At 38.2% G+C, this 12,629-nt stretch overlaps 1 protein-coding gene and 1 pseudogene across 1 annotated transcript in view; one reads left to right on the top strand and one right to left on the bottom strand.

The window, feature by feature from the left end:
- Positions 1-12,629, top strand: part of N4BP2L2 (NEDD4 binding protein 2 like 2) — an 83,360-nt gene that overhangs the window by 61,778 nt on the left and 8,953 nt on the right. The window lies entirely within an intron of this gene.
- Positions 12,242-12,532, bottom strand: LOC113919732 (annotated as a pseudogene).

Genomic DNA, 12,629 nt, shown 5'->3' on the forward strand with positions numbered 1-12,629 from the left:
TCAATCTTGTTAATTCTTTCAAAGAACCAGCTCCATTTCGTTGATCTGTTCTACTGTTCTTTTGGTTTCTATTTCATTGATTTCTGCTCTGATCTTTATTATTTCTCTTCTCCTGCTGGGTTTAGGCTTTATTTGCTGTTTTTTCTCTAGCTCCTTTAGGTGTAGGGTTAGGTTGTGTATTTGAGACCTTTTTGTTTCTTGAGAAAGGCTTGTATTGCTCTATACTTTCCTCTCAGGACTGCCTTAGCTGCATCCCAAATATTTTGAAAAGTTGTGTTTTCATTTTCTTTTGTTTCCATGAATTTTTTTAATTCTTCTTTAATTCCTGGTTGACCCATTCATTCTTTAGTAGGATGCTCCTTTAGCCTCCATGTATTTGTGTTCTTTCCGACTTTCCAGTTGTGATTGAGTTCTAGTTTCAAAGCATTGTGGTCTGAAAATATGCAGGGAATAATCCCAATCTTTTGGTACTGGTTGAGACCTGATTTGTGACCTAGGATGTGATCTGTTCTGGAGAATGTTCCATGGGCACTAGAGAAGAATGTGTATTCCATTGCTTTGGGATGGAATGTTCTGAATATGTCTGTGAAGTCCATTTGGTCCATTGTATCATTTAAAGTCTTTATTTCCTTGTGATCTTTTGCTTAGATGATCTGTCCATATCAGTCAGGGGGGTGTTAAAGTCCCCCACTATTATTGTTTTGTTGTCGATGTGTTTCTTTGCTTTTGTTATTAATTGGCTTATATAATTGGCTGCTCCCATGTTAGGGGCATAGATATTTACAATTGTTAGATCTTCTTGTTGGATAGACCCTTTAAGTAGGATATAGTGTCCTTCCTCATCTCTTATTACAGTCTTTGTTTTAAAATCTAATTTGTCTGATATGAGGATTGCCACCCCAGCTTTCTTTTGGTGTCCATTAGCATGGTAAATGGTTTTCCACCCCCTCACTTTCAATTTGGGGTGTCTTTGGATCTAAAATGAGTCTCTTGCAGACAGCATATCGATGGGTCTTGTTTTTTAATCCAATCTGATAGCCTGTGTCTTTTGATTGGGGCATTTAGCCCATTTACATTCAGGGTAACTATTGAAAGATATGAATTTAGTGCCATTGTATTGCCTGTAAAGTGGACTGTTAGTGTATATTGTCTGTACTCCTTTCTGGTCTATGCTGATTTTAGGCTCTCTCTTTGCTTAGAGGATCCCCTTTCAATATTTCTTGGAGGGCTGGTTTCGTGTTGCAAATTCCTTTAGTTTTTGTTTGTCCTGGAAGCTTTTTATCTCTCCTTCTATTTTCAATGACAGCGTAGCTGGATATAGTATTCTTGGCTGCGTATTTTTCTCGTTTAGTGCTCTGAGATATCATGCCAGTCCTTTCTGGCCTGCCAGGTCTCTGTGGATAGGTCTATTGCCAATCTAATGTTTCTACCATTATAGGTTACATATGTCTTCTCCCGAGCTGCTTTCAGGATTTTCTCTTTGTCTCTGAGACTCGTAAGTTTTACTATTAAATGTCGGGGTGTTGACCTATTTTTATTGATTTTGAGAGGGGTTCTCTGTGCCTCCTGGATTTTGATGCCTGTTTCCTTCCCACATTAGGAAAGTTCTCTGCTATTAATTTGCTCCAATATACTTCCTGCCCCTCTCTTTCTTCTTCTTCTGGGATCCCCAATTATTCTAATGTTGTTTCGTCTTATCGTATCGCCTTATCTCTCGAATTCTGCCCTCGTGATCCAGTAGTTGTTGATCTCTCTTTTTCTCAGCTTCTTTATTTTCCATCATTTGGTCTTCTACATTGCTGATTCCTCTTCTGCCTCATTTATCCTAGCAGTTAGTCCCCCATTTTTGGTTGCACCTCATTAATAGCCTCTTTGATTTTGACTTGGTTAGATTTTAGTTCTTTTATTTCTCCAGGAAGCGTTTCTCTAATAAACTTCCATGATTTTTTTCAAGCCCAGCTAGTATCTTAAAAATCATGATTCTGAAACTCTAGGTCTGACATCGCACTAATGTCTGTACTGAGTAGGTCCCTGGCAGACGGTACTACCTCTTTTTTTTGTTGTTGTTGTTGTTGATTTTTTTCCATCTTGTCATTTGTCCAGAGGAGAATAGATGAATGAGAGAACAAAATGCTAACAGGTTGACAACGTCCCCAGAAAATATACTCTAATCAAATCAGAAAAGACCTGAAACTAGGGGAAAAGAAAGGGAAAGAAAGGAAAAAGAGAAAAAAAGGGAAAAAAAAGAAAAAGATAAAAACAAACAAAAACAGAACAAAACAAATAAAACAGAATATGATCAAATATGATCAGGGTGGTGCATAGATCAGTGCCACACACTAGATTTTGGGTGTATTTTAGTCTGTTATAAGAAAGTGCCTTCTAAAATTTTAAAGAAGGAAAGACTTATATACGTATAAAATAAGGGTTGATATGATGAAGGGATGGAATATGACTGTAAAGGTGAAAATTACAAAAAATTTTAAAAAAGGCATTGATAAGAAGATGTTTGAAAAAAGAAAGAAGAGGATTTAAAAAAAGGAAGGAAAGAAAGAAAGAAAAAATAAAAGCGGGAGAAATGTCATCAGGCAGGAGACTAGAACAAAGCCATACACTAGAGATTTAGGGTATATTTTGATATGTTAGAAGAAACTGTATCTCAAAATTTTAAGGGAAGAACAACTTATATATACATCTGCCAAAAATAAGGGTAACTACTATGAAGGGATAGAATATGACTCTAAAAATGAAAATAAAAATGTTTTTTTAAAAAAAGGGGTTGATAAGATGTTGGTTGAAAAAGGGAAAAAGAAAAATTCAAAAAAAAAACAGTTAAAAAAAATTAACTTTGAAAGACTAATGAATCATGGTAAAAAAGCCAGGAATTCTATGTGCAGTATTCCCCTAGCCCTGGAGTTCTCCCATCTCATTGATCGGTAAACTTGGTTTTGGAGGGCTGTTCATGCTGATCTTCTGGGAGAGGGGCCTGTTGCCGTGGTTTCCAAATGTCTTTGCCGGAGGCGGAATTGCCCCCGCCCTTGTCGGTCCCGGCTAAGCAATCTGCTCGGGTTTGCTCTCGGGAGCTTTTGTTCCCTGCAAGCATTCCGTACAGCTTTGGAGGACGACAGTGAAAATGGTGGCCTCCCAATCTCCACCCCGGAGGAGCCGAGAACTCGGGGCCTCGCTCCTCAGTGCGCCCCAGAGAAAAGCAGTCACTCCCGTCTCCCCGGTCTCCGGCCGCACTCCATGCTCACACGGCCTGTGACCAAGTGTTTCTATCTCTGGCACCCGACTCAGTGTGGAGTCTCCAAACCCAGCAGATCCCTGCGGTGCGCTCCCACGCCGCTCCTCCCGGGGGAGGAAGGGGAGTCTCCCCGGCTCTACCGCTTGTTGGGTCCCTGCTGGAGGAGCAGTGGCCCGACTGTCACCGATCACAGTTTGTGGCAACCTCGAGCTGAGAGCCCGCACCTCAGCTCTGTCTCTGCAGCCGGCTTCCCCTGCTCTGATACCTGGGAGCTCTGCCGCACTCAGGCACCCCCGGTCTATCTGTGACCCCAAGGGTCCTGAGACCACACTGTCCCACGAGGGTTCCACCCCCCGCTTAGCCACTGGAGCGACGTCCCTCAGCGGAGCCGACTTCTAAAAGTTCCGATTTTGTGCTCCGCGGCTCTAGCACTTGCCAGAAGCGGCCGACGGAGACCCCCTCCCCCGCCGTCTCTCCTCCCGAATATCGCCTCGGATTCACTTCTCCGCATCTCCTACCTTCCAGAAAGTGGTCGCTTTTCTGTTCAGAGAGTTGTTGCTATTCTTTTCTTTGATCTCCTGTTGAGTTTGTAGGTGTTCAGAATGGTTTGATCCCTATCCAGCTGAATTCCTGAGACAGACAAAATCCAGGTCTCCTACTCCTCCGCCATCTTGCTCCACCCCCCCTAGTTACTAGCTTTTAAACAAATAATTGTTTTTTATGTATTAGTCTCTTAAATCATATACGAAACAAAAAGTTGAGTTACACACCATTGTTATTACAACAATACTAGCTTTTATAATTGCCCATGTATTTACCTTTGTTCAGATCTTTATTTCTTCATCTGGCCTCAAGTTATTGTCTAGTGTCCTCTCATTTCACTTTGCAGAACTCCCTTGAGCATTTCTTACAAGGCAAGTATAGTGAAAACAGACTCCTTAGCTTTTGTTAGCTGGGAATGCCTTAATTTCTCCCTCACTTTGAAGGATAATTTACCCTACATAGGATTCTAGGTCGACAGTTTTTTTCCTATTAGCGCTTTGAACGTATCAGCCCTCTGCTTCTTGGTCTGTTAAGTTTCTTAGGAGAAATCTGCTTATATTGTATTGAGGATCCCTGCATGTGACAAGTTGTTTCTCTGTTGTTCTCTTCAAGATTATCTTTTTGTCTTTGGCTTTTGAAAGTTTGACTATGTGGCTTTTTGTGGTTCTCTTTGAGTTCATCTTACGTGGAGTTTATCAGGCTTCTTGGATGTTTATATTCATGTCTTTCATGAAAGTTGGGAAGTTTTCTGCCATTATTTCTTCAAATATACTCTCTGCTTTCCCCCCCTCTTTTTGTGGGACTTCCACAATGTGAATATTTATCTAGTTGATGGTATCCAACAAGTACCTTAGGCTCTGCCACTTTTTCTCTAATCTTTTTTCTTTCTATTCCTCAGACTTGATCATTTCCATTTGTCCTATCCTCAAGTTTGCTTATTGTATGTCTTCTGCCTACTCAGATCTGCCTTTGAATCCCTCTAGTGGAATTTTCTTTACAGTTTCTCTACTTTTTGGCTTCAGAATTTTTCTTTTCTTTTTTCCCAGGTTTTTGATCTCTTTATTGATATTTCTATTTTGTTCATACAAAGTTTTCTTGACATTCTCCACATCTTTAGTTCTTTGATCATCTTGAAAGGGGTTGTTTTAAAGACTGTCTAGTTGATCTGCCATCAATTATTTTTTCAGGGACAATTTCTGTTGATTTTTTTTTCTTTGAAATTGGCCATACCTTTCTGCTTCTTTGTATGTCTTATGATTTTTTGGTTGAAAACTGGGCATTTGAATATAATAATGTGGAACTCTGAAAAATCAGATTTTCCCCCTTCACCAGAGTTTGCTGAGTTTTTTGATGGTTTTTTGTTTGTTTGTTTGTGTTTTGTTTTTTAATGTTGTTTTAGGTTGTCTCTGAACCATGGACCAGCGTATGATGTAAATTAAGGTCCTCTCAAGTCTTTTCTTTGTTTTTTTTTTTAATATTTTTTATTCATGAGAGAGCAAGAGCACAAGCAGGGGGGAGGATCAGAGGGAAATGGAGAAGCAGACTCTGCACCAAGCAGGGAACCCAATGTGGGGCTCCATCACAGGGCCCCAGGATCATGACCTGAGCCAAAGGCAGACTCTTAACTAACTGAGCCACCCAGGTGCCCTCTCTCAAGTCTTTTCTGAACCTGTGCCTTTCCCTGGGTAGTGCAGTCATTTCTTATTTTCCCCATATATGAAGTTGCTTTTGAATGTCCTAGTCTTTAATGTCTGGCTCCCAAAAAGAGAAAAAAAGAAAAATGAAAGGGGGTGGGGGCAAGTGTTTCAGCCCTTTAAATCTCCTGGAAGGCACTTCAAATAGAGAAATGGCTTGGCAACAATGTTGTGGTAGAGTTGTGCAACAACATGGCTACCCTCTTCTTTGTCTGCACTTCTGTGCATAGAAGCAGCAATCAGTGATCAGAGCACAGATCCTATCTTTGGAGAAAAGATCTATTTGCTCACCCTAGTGTCAGCAAACTGTGCAAGCTGCTTCAGAAACATGCACAGCTGCCTGCCAGGGGACTTTTTGTCCACCTTTACCCATTTTATCCATCTTCTCCTTATCCCTCTGCTAACCACCAATATGTTCTCTGTATCTATGAGCTCTTTTTAGATTCCACATAGGAGTGAGATTATACAGTATTTGTCTTTCTCTGACTTATTTCACTTAGTATAATGCCCTCAAGGTCCATCCATGTTGTCACTGAAATGGCAAGATTTTCTTCTTTTTATGGCTGAGTAATATTCCATTGTGTGTGTGTGTGTGTGTGTGTGTGTGTGTGTGTGTATACACACACACACTGTGATTTCTTTATCCATTCATTCACTGATGAACACTTAGAGTGCTTCCATGTCTTGGTTATTGTAAATAATGCCGCAATCCTTTTATCTTTTAAAATCTCTCCTGGAACTGCTTTTGTACTTCCTTTTTCTTTTCTTTTCTTTTCTTTTCTTTTCTTTCTTTCTTTCTTTCTTTCTTTCTTTTCTTTCTTTCTTTCTTTTCTTTCTTTCTTTCTTCTTTCTTCTTTCTTTCTTTTTTCTTTCTTTCTTTCTTTCCTTTCTTTCTTTCTTCCTTTCTTTCTTCCTTCCTTTCTTCTTCCTTCCTTTTCTTCCTTCTTTCTTCCTTTCTTCCTTTCTTCCTTTCTTCCTTTCTTCCTTTCTTTTCTTCTTTCTTTCTTTTCTTTCTTTTTTCTTTCTTTCTTCTTTCTTCTTTCTTTCTTTCTTTCTTTCTTTCTTTCTTTCTTTCTTTCTTTCTTTCTTTCTTCTTTCTTTCTTTCTTTCTTCTTTCTTCTTCTTCCTTTCTTCCTTTCTTCCTTTCTTCCTTTCTTCCTTTCTTCCTTTCTTCCTTTCTTCCTTTCCTTCCCTTCCTTCCTTCCTTCCTTCCTTCCTTCCCTCCCTCCCTCCCTCCCTCCCTCCCTCCCTCCCTTCCCTTCCTTCTTCTTTCTTTTTTTGGAGAGAGAAAGAGAAAGCAGTGTTGTGGGGGAGGAGAGAGAGAATTCCAAACAGGCTCCATACCCAGCATGGAGCCTGATGCAGGGCTCAATCTCATGATCCTGAGATCATGGCTGAGATGAAATCAGGAGTGGGTTGCTTAACCAGCTGAGACACCCAGGTGCCTCTTGTGCCTCCTTTGCATTCCTAAGACTAAATTGCTTCTTTTATTAATCTTAACAGGGGTTTGCAAACTTTACTAATCTTTTCAAATAATCAACTTCTAAATTTGTTGGTCCTGACAATGGTGTTTTATTTTATGTTTCTTTGTTATCTTTTTGATTATTTATGATTCCTTCCCTTTTGGGAGTTTTTTCTGCTCTTTTTCTAACTTCTTCAGTAGTGTGGTTAACTCTAATTTTGTACTTTTGCTTTTTATTTGAAGTGAAAATTTATTGGAAATATCCCTTCAAATGCCACTTTTATATGTAATTATTTTTTACTGTTACTCATTTCTACATATTTCCATTACAAATTTTTCCATCCATGAATTTTTCAACATTTTAAAATTTTTCCAAAAAAATTTTATTACTAATTTCAAAATTAATTGCATTATGGTCAAAGAATATGACCTGTACATTAGTAATGTTTTGAAATCTGTGGAGGCTATCATGATGGCCTGGTTAATTTCTGTAAATATTCCATATGGTTTGAAAAGAATGTGTTTAATTTTTGAATGTAGTGTTCCATATGATCATTATATTGAGCATTATTAATTGTGTTATTTATAACTTTTATACCCTTTTTTTTGTCTGCTTGTTCTATCAACTACTGAGAGACGTGTTTTAATCTCTGATAAAGATGGTGGGTTTGTCAGTTTGTCTATATTTGGACACTTGAAAAATTTTTCTCTACTTCTAATAATGTGTAATTATATTAAATAAATCACATTTTGAGAACTTTCCAGCTCTTCTATCTCAACTGTTCTTTTTTGTATAAATCATACTAGCCATTGTCACATTCTAATCTTGATTAGTATCCTGAGAGTCTCTGTGAAATATATAAGATCATTTTGTTGTTGATATGAGGTAAAAATAAGAGCAGCCATTTACAAAATATTCACCAGGTACCAGAGATTGTGCTAGGTGCTTTATTTATAGTAAGAGTCTTTTTATCTAAGGTAATTGGTACAAGCAGGTTGTTAGTTCATTGAAAAAGTTGATTAAGTGAGGAATCATTAAGAAATGATACATACTTTAAACATTTTATTTGAACTTAAAATGCATGCTTACATACACATCCATTTACTAGCATTTATGTATGATTCTGTTTAGTGTATGATTCTGGTTATTTTATTTTTTTATGTATGAGCTATACCTGTAATGCATTGTCATGAATTTCTAGTTTCTATTGATGTAAATTGGAGGGAGCACCCAAAGAAATCTTCGAAGCAGTATGAGTGTAGAATTACAGGTTTTTATGATTTTGAATTAAACATCATAGTCATCTTTCCCACACCTCATTTGATAACAACTGTTGATTGCCTCATCTTTATTGATTTATTATTTATTTTATTATAGAAACTTTCTTGTATTCCTATTCCACTGGTTGATGTAATGTTTACATAGTGTTTAATCAAACCACATAGTTATAGTAACAATGATGATTAGTATAAACAGACTTGGGAACAAACTCATCTGTCTCTTTGTAAATATACAGCCCTAAACAATGGGAGCAGAAGGGTGTGGTTGTACTGGAAAGCAGCCATTTAGCTGGGAACATTTTTTTGTACCATTGGCATCAGTCATTATATTGTACAGAGGCAATGGAGAGAATTATTAAATCTGCCATGTCAGAGGTCATTTAGGAGCATCTATATTAGTAAACTTTACAACTCTGCAAGGAGGTAATGTTATCCCCATTTTAGAAGGGAGATCTGATTTGCCCAGGATCCCACTACTAGCTTTTACTGAACCAGGACTAGGATCTAGGCCTGGATTAGTTCAACTACAGTCATTCTAAAAAAAGCTGTGAGAGCTCTCTTTTATAATCTGTGTGTGTGTTTTAATTGAATTCTACTTAATTTATTGCTCATGCTTCATGAATTAGTATATATAGGCCTCTGCAATTGAAAATACTGATTTTAGGGGTGCCTGGGTGGTTCAGTCGGTTAAGTTCTGCTTTAGGCTCAGGTCACTATAGTGGAGTCCTGGGATCAAGTCCCAAGTCAGGCTCCCTGCTCAGTGGGGAGTCTTCTTCCTCTCCCTTTACTCTTCCCCTGCTCCTGCTCTCTCCCCTTCTCCTCTCTTGCTGACTCTCTCTCAAATAAATGAGTAAAATCTTAAAAAAGAAAATACTGGTTTTAGCTCCTTACTTTAGGCACTTACCATATCTTTTTTTTTTTTTTTTTTCCCTCCCTAGTAGTTAGTGTTGGCTTTATCTGGATGTTTCCTCTCCTCTGTCTTCAAGTCACAGCTCACTTGATCAGGTTAGCTTGTCTCTGAGCAAACACTCTTTTTCTCATTCTTAAGAGGTACACTCATTCCTATCTAGGAGCTTGGATTCTCAGCCACCATCTAGAAAACAAAATACTATAATTAATCAGAGATGTGTTACTATTTGTTCATTTCCTACTCAGTTCTTTCTTTTCTAAAGCTATAGCCTATGCCTCCAACGCTCCTGATTTCTTCTCCATGACTAACTTTTATGTAGTGATGTTTCTTTTCTTTTAATGGTGCCATTCATCCTTAAATGAGTCAGCACAAATTAGATCAAGCTTAATGAGCCTTGGCACAGGTTTGATGAGTCTCCCGCACTTTATAAAATACATCTACTGATTAGCCACCTCCCAATGCACACACATCGTAACGGAAGTTATCACCACCAGCATCCCCTCTCTTCTCTCCCAAGTGCTTCACAAGTCAGTTACTCCTTTGTGTTTCCTTTCCAGGAGGCCTGGTCCACATACTGGACCAGGTATGGTATGTATAGAGCTTCATGGTACAGAACTAGTCCAAGTCGTGGGCATACTTCCCTGTGCACTCAGTCTTTTGATTTTCATACTTCTTGGCATTGTGTTGTATTTTCAATTGAAATTCCAATCCTTAGGTTCTCCTTTGACTGACTCTTTTAGCAAACTACCTTAATAAATTGCCTGATCTCCCAGACTTTGATAGTTTATTTTTTAAGACACCTCATTCTTTCATGATCCATGTTAACTTCTCTGCAGGCATCATGAATTTTCATCATCAGCAGGTTTCTACTACCCTTTCTCTAAGTAGCTATCAGACTGTAATCGATTCAAAAAACAAAAGAACCTTGAGGAATATTGGCAAAGCCCTCATCTTCTCCACTTTCTAACCTCAGCTATAAGGACAGATTAGCTTATTGGTTCAAACTCTGAATTGAACTTTGAGACAACTGATTTGGCAACTCTGTCTCCAAACCCATACCTTTCATAGGCTTCTTTCTCTGTCTCAGTAAATGGTCACTTCATCCCTTCAATTGTTCAGGCCCAAATCCTTTTATTCATATTGATCTTTTTCTTATACTCTATATCCAATTTATTTTCAAGTCTTTCTTGTTTTCCTTTAAAATATCCAGAATGTGATCATTTCTCACTACTTCCACCCTGTGACAAATGAATAAACTCCAGGAGAAGCCCCTTATGCCCATTTGCCTATCTAAAGTTTTAGGCCATCTACCCATTGCTCATATGGAGCCTTGACATAAAGCCTGATTAGGGAGATGAGTTCTGCTCCACACCACCTTCTCTCACTTCCTGTTGTTGTTTATTATTTGCTTTGATTCAGAAAGAGAGAGAACAAGAGAAAACTCTCAAGTCACTACTAAGTGATAGTAGGAGTCAAGGCCCAACTGCTGTTTCCATGGGAAGGACTCAGTCCTTACCAGCTGAATATCTCTGTGTTTATGTATATGTGACAATTTGAAGATGAATGGAAGGAGAGAAGAAAGTAAGAGAAGGGAAGTGTTTTTATAAAATTCTCTTTTGAAATTAAGAGGCAGTTTTGCATGATGGCTAAAGAGTGTGAACTCTTAGAGACAGTCAGCTTTGGTCTGAATCCTGCCAGTAGCCATGTGACATTGGGCAAATTCTTTTTTCTTTTTCCAGTTCTATTGAGAAACAACTGGCATCTATCATTGTATAAATTTAAGATGTATAGCATAATGGTTTGATTTATGTATATTGTTAAATGGTTATTACAATAGGTTTCGTTAACATTTGTCATGTCATGTAGATGCAATTTTTAAAAAGAAAGAAAATCCTCTTTGTGATGAGAACTCTTGGGATCTATTGTCTTCACAACTTCTCTGTATACCACACAGCAGTGTTAACAATAGTCATCATGTGATACATTACATCCCTAGGACTTATTTACCTGATAACTGGAAGTTTGTGCCTTTTGACCCCCTTCCTCTAATTCCTCCCCCACCAAGACCCCACATCTGGTAACCATAACTCTGATTTCCTTTTTTACGAGTTTGGTTTTTTGTTTTGTTTTGTTTTAACTTTCCACATGTAAGTGAGGTCATACAGTATTTGTCTTTCTCTGTCTCACTTATTTCACTTGGCATAATGCCTTCAAGGTCCATCCATGTTGTTGGAAATGATAGGATTTCCTTGTTTTTAATGGCCAAATAATATTCCATTGTATACATATACCACAGCTTCTTTATCTCTTCATCTCTCAATGGACTCTGGTTATTTCTGTCTTGGTTATTATAAATAATGCTGCTATGAATATGGGAGTGCAGATATCTTTTTTTGAGTTAGTTTTTTTGTATCCTTTGGATGTATTCTCAGCAGTGGAATTACTGGATCATATGGTAGTTCTATCTGTAACTTTTTGAGGAACCTCCATAATGTTTTCCACAGTGGCTGTAACTAGGCAAATTCTTTAATTTCTCTTTTCTCAGTTGCCTATTGGAGATGGGGATAAGGCTAGCATTTGCCTTCCTGCATATCATTGTTGTGAAGATTAGGTGAGTTAGTACATACATAGCAAGTGTGCAATGAATAGTTTGGTTTTTTTTAAGTCAGTTTTCAAAGTCACATTGTGGACATTAGAATTCCTGATAGCATAGGGAGTTAGAAGCATTTTTGTGATGAACCATAAATATCTAGTAACCCCATTTCCATCGATTAGGGTTCTCTTTCCATGTGCTGTGGAGAGCTGTTTAAAGCTATACATTAAGTGCTTTCGTCTCCACAGAATCACCAGTCCTGGCATGAGTCTAAAGTCCTCAGTATATTATCATTTACTCCAGTACATAAGGCAACAACAAGCTCTACCCATTCTTTTCCTCCTTTTTTTTTCAAGGAAATGTATAAATATTTTAATTTATATATCATATTACAATGAATCAATATGGAGTCAAAAGTCCACAATTACACATTCATAAAAATTCCATACATCATCCTCAGAATAATCAGTTTCTATACAAAGATTTATAGATGTCCAATGTATGTAATTTTTCCTCAGTGTGCTACAGAGTTTGGAGGTTCTGCTCAAATATTCCCCAAATCAAGCTCAGAATCTTTCTCTTCATCAATTTCTCCAATGACCGCAACATAGTCACCTCTTACGATGTATAACCCCAGCACCACATGTTCTACTCCCTGTGAAGAGCTGAACGCTTGTTCATGGCTTTCATCCAAAATCAAATTAATGGTCTGGTCAAACCCTTTCAGTGTTCCCACAATCATCCTTCCCTTAAAAGGTATAACTGCAACAGTTCAGTTGATGTAGTTTTCTAAGGCAGACGTCATGATGCTCGGCCCCGCTGCTCTGGGCAACACCCATTCTTTTCGTCCTTTTCCCTGCAATGGGATGGTTCATGTTTGGGCAAAGAGAGTGGAGTTTGTT

The sequence above is a fragment of the Zalophus californianus genome, chromosome 3, assembly GCF_009762305.2.
Source record: "Zalophus californianus isolate mZalCal1 chromosome 3, mZalCal1.pri.v2, whole genome shotgun sequence".
Taxonomy (NCBI): domain Eukaryota; kingdom Metazoa; phylum Chordata; class Mammalia; order Carnivora; family Otariidae; genus Zalophus; species Zalophus californianus.